Source organism: Oncorhynchus tshawytscha, linkage group LG16, assembly GCF_018296145.1.
Source record: "Oncorhynchus tshawytscha isolate Ot180627B linkage group LG16, Otsh_v2.0, whole genome shotgun sequence".
NCBI lineage: Eukaryota > Metazoa > Chordata > Actinopteri > Salmoniformes > Salmonidae > Oncorhynchus > Oncorhynchus tshawytscha.
In genome coordinates, this window is record NC_056444.1 from 80,740,276 (window position 1) to 80,747,552 (window position 7,277).

Sequence of the window (7,277 nt, forward strand, 5' to 3'; positions counted from 1 at the left end):
CCCTGTGTAACCTGCGTGGTGATATCAATCACGAAAATCCTGAATTAACTGACCAGTCAAATGCCATTCACAAGGTCTATTTCCCAATAATGAATTAAAGTTGTCAAAAGTTATGTTAAATAAATGTCAATTCATTCTAATAACAACTCAACTTAATTATTTGTTTTACATACTCGTTAATCTTAATAAAAAACAAAGCCGTAAAAATGTTTTTCCACTGAGACTGTTGATGCATTAAGTCAGGCTTTTTAATTGAAAAACAAGGTTTTAATAGTAACTGCAAACAGGTGAGACATCTGACTACATACTTCTACAGAGCTGCATATATATATTTGTCACTCAGTGACAATCTGCCTGATGCTCCTCAACAATAAATGTCAGCATGTGTGTTGAGTAGAATGCCTTCAACCTCAGGACAGCCTCTGCACAGGACTGTGTATCATAGGGAACAGGGATGACAACTTGCTGGGATGCAGTCCAGATGAACACCTTACTTTCTCTCAGTCCTGTGCGAAACAGACCAATTTGTACCTGCATGTTGTAGCCACGTGGCCCATGTGGTTGCAGTCGAGGTGTAGTCCTCCATCACCTTCACATCACTTTCCTATTGAAGACATCATCCAGAAAATCACAGCCTCTACCCCATGACAGGACACTTGATCTTCAACAACTCCTTGGATTTCAGTATTCCACCAGGGCTTGCTGATAACCATGGCTCTTCAACACTGACATCAGTGCCTCTGTGGTCCACAGAGTATCCACATTCTTCCAGCCACTGGGAGCTCATTATCTTCAAATACATTGAAAATGGTACAGCCATAAATAAATATTCCTTTCCGTCCAATTTTACCTGGGATGCTACTGGCTGTGATGTTATTGTCGGTTCAGCATTAACACACTCATAGAGCAGATTCCCCACAGGCAGATGCAGGTGTCTCAGGCTCCTATTAAATTCCTCCTGTGAGTGGAATGCAGGAGTGGGAACCAGGGGTGGGAGGCAGGGGTGGGAGGCAGGAGTGGGAACCAGGGGTGGGAGGCAGGAGTGGGAACCAGAGGTGGGAGGCAGGAGTGGGAACCAGAGGTGGACATTCCGGACGCTTTTCTGCATATTGGTCACTGGCCTTATGGTGTGGGAAGTCAATGCTGTTTAACCACTTTGGCTCAAGGTTCCTCCGAGTCCCTGAACTCCATTGTCACTGCTCATCTGAGCAGGCTATGCCAGTTAGCCCCTTGGACACGGCATTCTGCACCTGCGATAGAATGTTTGTTAGAACAACAACAAAAATGCGTTCAGAGAAAAGCCCATTATTAACAATTTGGTGACGGAGGACTATGTGATCAACTTCATCAAAACACACATGCAAGTTTCATCATAAACTTACATTGCTATTGTTCCCAATGAGATGAGACCACTTAGTATACTTACCATACTTTAGGCACCCCCCCCCCCCTAAAGAAATACATGTGATGCTGACATGTTTAACTACATTGTATACCCTACTCACCTGGACTCCATAAACCTACCTTCCTACACCAACATGAGATTTGACAGAATACTTAGATTCCTCAAATGAATATGCTATCTTTTTTGGGGGGTCTCCCGAGTGGGGCAGCGGTCCAAGACTCTGCATCTCAGTGCAAGAAGTGTCACTACAGTCACTGGTTCGATTCCAGGCTGTATCACATCCGGCCGTGATTGGGAGTCCCACAGAGCGGCGCACATTTGGCCCAGCGTCGTCCGGGTTTAGCCTGGGGTAGTGTTTAGCCTGGGGTAGTGTTTAGCCTGGGGTAGTGTTTAGCCTGGGGTAGTGTTTAGCCTGGGGGGGGGGGAGCGTCATTGTAAATAAGAATTTGTTCTTAACTGACTTGCCTAGTTAAATAAAGGTGACATTAAAAACGTTAAGCCTGACTATTTTAACATTCTGTGTCTAGATGAGGCAGTGTTGCGCGCTTTAATCTATAAAAGCAACAAAGAAAGTCGCCTTATAAGCATCGATTACAAGACCAAGTAATGCGGACATTGATCCTATCATCAGAGAACTCTATCGTAACGTCGGCCTATGGATTATAGTAACTGTCATCACAACACACGTAGGCTGCTTGTATGCTGTAATCACTTATGTTAAGTAACGTTACACATAGAAATACAAGTGACTTTGATTATTAGCCGACCTTCCACAAAATTGAGTTTGACTTTCCAAGGCCAGAGCATCAAGCGCATCCAGCCGTCTCTACTGATACGTTGTTGGATAAAAGTGCCCAAGCAGAGTGTTAAGAGCTGCTTGATTGGCTGGGCTGAACATCGGCCTTCAAAAAATACCAATCCTTTTCCCTCCTCCTGGTGAAGCCATTTGTGTGTGTGTTCCCAAATGTGAGCCGTGTTTTGATTTGGTTTATTTGTTAATGACGCCAACTCTGAAGGAATTCGCCGGCGTCGTAAAACGGAAACACAATCGCGTTCGACTGGAACTGGGCCAGGTGGACGGGGCCAGGTGGACGGGGCGAATATGAAACTTATTTTTTTTATTTATCCATGCCAAATCACAGCACTTTTTACGCTTATCATAAAATTGTATGTGCATTTTAGAATATTTGTGTACGTTACACACTATATTTTACTCACCAGTCTTCCAGTTGGGCTGGACCGCTGCGTTGTTTCCTATGTAAATGGTGGAGAACATAAAGTCAGGGGGATTTGGCATACCTCGAAACAAAATACATTACAAATGAACAGACATAACATTCAGTAGCAGTCATAACATTACAAATGAACAGATAACATTCAGTAGCAGTCATAACATTACAAATGAACAGACATAACATTCAGTAGCAGTCATAACATTACAAATGAACAGACATAACATTCAGTAGCAGTCATAACATTACAAATGAACAGACATAACATTCAGTAGCAGTCATAACATTACAAATGAACAGACATAACATTCAGTAGCAGTCATAACATTACAAATGAACAGACATAACATTACAAATGAACAGACGTAACATTACAAATGAACAGACATAACATTCAGTAGCAGTCATAACATTACAAATGAACAGACATAACATTCAGTAGCAGTCATAACATTACAAATGAACAGACATAACATTACAAATGAACAGACGTAACATTACAAATGAACAGACATAACATTCAGTAGCAGTCATAACATTACAAATGAACAGACATAACATTCAGTAGCAGTCATAACATTACAAATGAACAGATAACATTCAGTAGCAGTCATAACATTACAAATGAACAGACATAACATTCAGTAGCAGTCATAACATTACAAATGAACAGACATAACATTCAGTAGCAGTCATAATCCCTCCGTCATGATGAAAGAGGAAACTCCATCATGCATAACCATGAGCACAAACTCCCATCATTTCAAATAAAGCATTTAAAAGCATTTGGCTGCAACCGCAATAACATCTGATAACCGTGTGTATGTGACCAATAACATCTGATAACCGTGTGTATGTGACCAATAACATCTGCTAACCACGTGTATGTGACCAATAACATCTGCTAACCATGTGTATGTGACCAATAACATCTTCTAAACACGTGTATGTGACCAATAACATCTTCTAAACACGTGTATGTGACCAATACAATTTGATTTAACTTGATGAATGTTTTTTTTTTCTTATGCTTTTTCAGAAGAGAATAAAACCTGTGTTTTTTTAATACAGCATCACGGCACAATTCACAGTCTAATAAAAGAAAAACAATACTGGGATTTCTAATTTCCTGTGACATCGCTGGTGGCTAGACAGATGTGACAATACAGAGACCGCGTCCCAAATCACACCCTGTTGTCTAAATAGGGACCTACTTTTGACCAGAGCCCTATGGGATTTAGCTGGACACAGCTGTGGGGTAGAATGGATGTGATAGACGTTTGATTGGTTCTAGAATGACAGCCACATGCCCTCCAAGTTCTAAAGGTTCAGCCAGCGACCATTAGCCAATAGCCTCTCAACGTACATACAGGTGGCAAGCACAGGGACTTTCAACTTCACTTCACTAGAGCTGCAGCCTTCACAGCCAGTCCCAATTTGCTTCCAACCCTTTCCCCTTGGCCCAAAGCTTTCAATGTTTGTAGATCTGAGGGGGTCCGGATAAGTATGGATGAGTAATGTAGTGGTGGAGCTTCTACCACTTTATCCACACACATTAAAGAATTTGAGCAAAAAGGACAACATGGAGAGATTGGGGATCGGTTGTGAACCCTAACCCTAACCCACTGTTCTCTCTGTGCATACTGTATATCCAGGAAGCTGAAAACCTCAACCTAAAGAGTAGTCATCCACTAGGTCTGGGAAAACCTCAACCTAAAGAGTAGTCATCCACTAGGTCTGGCAAAACCTCAACCTAAAGAGCAGTCATCCACTAGATCTGGGAAAACCTCAACCTAAAGAGTAGTCATCCACTAGGTCTGGCAAAACCTCAACCTAAAGAGCAGTCATCCACTAGATCTGGGAAAACCTCAACCTAAAGAGTAGTCATCCACTAGGTCTGGGAAAACCTCAACCTAAAGAGGAGTCATCCACTAAGTCTGGGAAAACCTAAAGAGCAGTCATCCACTGGGTCTGGGAAAACCTCAACCTAGCAGTCATCCACTAAGTCTGGAAAACCTCAACCTAAAGAGCAGTCATCCACTAAGTCTGGGAAAACCTCAACCTAAAGAGTAGTCATCCACTAAGTCTGGGAAAACCTCAACCTAAAGAGTAGTCATCCACTAAGTCTGGGAAAACCTCAACCTAAAGAGTAGTCATCCACTAGATCTGGGAAAACCTCAACCTAAAGAGTAGTCATCCACTAGATCTGGGAAAACCTCAACCTAGCAGTCAGCATGTAGGAAAACAAAACAAAGAAAGCAGACCATAGACTGATAGAACTGAAGCCTCTGTCTGCTTCAATACATTAATCATAAGGTAGAAATATGGTTCTTCTGTTACCTCATTATTCAGAACCACAGCCTTTCAGCCTGTATAGGGCAATTAGGAAGGCCACTAATATGTTTGCATCCCAAATGGCACTCTATTCCCTATATAGTGCAGTACTTTTGACCAGAGCCTTATGTGCCCTAGTCAAGTCAGAACCCTATGGGCCCTAGTCAAGTCAGAACCCTATCGGCCCTAGTCAAGTCAGAATCCTATGGGCCCTAGTCAAGTCAGAACCCTATGCGCCCTAGTCAAGTCAGAACCCTATGCGCCCTAGTCAAGTCAGAATCCTATGGGCCCTAGTCAAGTCAGAACCCTATGGGCCCTAGTCAAGTCAGAACCCTATGCGCCCTAGTCAAGTCAGAATCCTATGGGCCCTAGTCAAGTCAGAACCCTATGCGCCCTAGTCAAGTAAGAATCCTATGGGCCCTAGTCAAGTCAGGACCCTATGCACCCTAGTCAAAGTAGTGCCCAATAGAAGGAATAGGGTGCCATTTGGGACTAAGAGTGATATCTGGGTCCTGGTGCCACAGAAACCTTCCACACTACAATCATTTACAAGCAGTCTGTGTAACACTTTCTTTGGATAGTCCATCTGTAGATGCTCTACAGACAATGAGTAACATTTTCAACTAACTATCTACTAACCCTTACCATAACCCTTATTCTAAACGTTAACCCTAACCCTAACCCTTATCCTAAACTTTAACCCTAACCCTAACCCTTATTCTAAACCTTAACCCTAACCCTTATTCTAAACCTTAACCCTAACCCTAATTCTAAACTCTAACCCTAAACTGTAACCCTAACCCTTATTCTAAACTTTAACCCTATCCATAACCCTTATTCTAAACTTTAACCCTAACCCTAACCCTTATTCTAAACTTTAACCCTAACCCCTTACCCTAACCCTTATTCTAAACTCTAACCCTAACCCTTATTCTAAACTCTAACCCTTACCCTTAATCTAAACTCTAACCCTAACCCTTATTCTAAACTCTAACCCTAACCCTTAATCTAAACTCTAACCCTTACCCGAACCCTTATTCTAAACTCTAACCCTAACCCTTATTCTAAACTCTAACCCTAACCCTTATTCTAAACTCTAACCATAACCCTTAATCTAAACTCTAGCCCTAACCCTTAATCTAAACTCTAACCCTTACCCTAACCCTTATTCTAAACTCTAACCCTAACCCTAACCCTTAATCTAAACTCTAACCCTAACCCTTAATCTAAACTCTAACCCTTACCCTAACCCTTATTCTAAACTCTAACCCTAACCCTTATTCTAAACTCTAACCCCTAACCCTTATTCTAAACTCTAACCCTAACCCTTATTCTAAACTCTAACCCTAACCCTTATTCTAAACTCTAACCCTAACCCTTATTCTAAACTCTAACCCTTACCCTTAATCTAAACTCTAACCCTAACCCTTATTCTAAACTTTAACCCTAACCCTTATTCTAAACTCTAACCCTAACCCCTTACCCTTATTCTAAACTCTAACCCTAACCCCTAACCCTTATTCTATACTCTAACCCTAACCCTTATTCTAAACTCTAACCCTAACCCTTAGTCTAAACTCCAACCCTTACCCTTATTCTAAACTCTAACCCTAACCCTTAATCTAAACTCTAACCCTTACCCTACCCTTATTCTAAACTCTAACCCTAACCCTTGTTCTAAACTCTAACCCTAACTCTTATTCTAAACTCTAACCCCTAACCCTTATTCTAAATTCTAACCCTAACCCTAACCCTTATTCTAAACTCTAACCCTAACCCTTATTCTAAACTCTAACCCTTACCCTTAATCTAAACTCTAACCCTTACCCTTAATCTAAACTCTAACCCTAACCCTTATTCTAAACTCTAACCCTAACCCTTATTCTAAACTCTAACCCTAACCCCTAACCCTTATTCTAAACTCTAACCCTAACCCTTAGTCTAAACTCCAACCCTTACCCTTATTCTAAACTCTAACCCTAACCCTTATTCTAAACTCTAACCCTAACCCTTAATCTAAACCCTAACCCTACCCTACCCTTATTCTAAACTCTAACCCTAACCCTAACCCTTGTTCTAAACTCTAACCCTAACCCTTATTCTAAACTCTAACCCCTAACCCTTATTCTAAACTCTAACCCTAACCCCTAACCCTTATTCTAAACTCTAACCCTAACCCTTATTCTAAACTCTAACCCTAACCCTTATTCTAAACTCTAACCCTTACCCTTATTCTAAACTCTAACCCTAATCCTAACCCTTATTCTAAACTCCAACCCTTACCCTTATTCTAAACTCTAACCCTA

The 7,277-nt window shown here is 41.4% G+C and overlaps 1 long non-coding RNA gene across 1 annotated transcript in view; it reads right to left on the reverse strand.

Moving 5' to 3' along the window:
- Positions 1-246: 246 nt before the first annotated feature.
- LOC121839649 overlaps positions 247-7,277 on the reverse strand; it is an 18,841-nt gene continuing 11,810 nt past the window's right edge. The window contains exons 2-3 of the long non-coding RNA XR_006079141.1: positions 2,624-2,659; positions 247-1,250 (exon numbers count right to left, since the gene is read on the reverse strand). This is a non-coding gene — a long non-coding RNA (uncharacterized LOC121839649). The remainder of the gene's footprint in view (positions 1,251-2,623; positions 2,660-7,277) is intronic.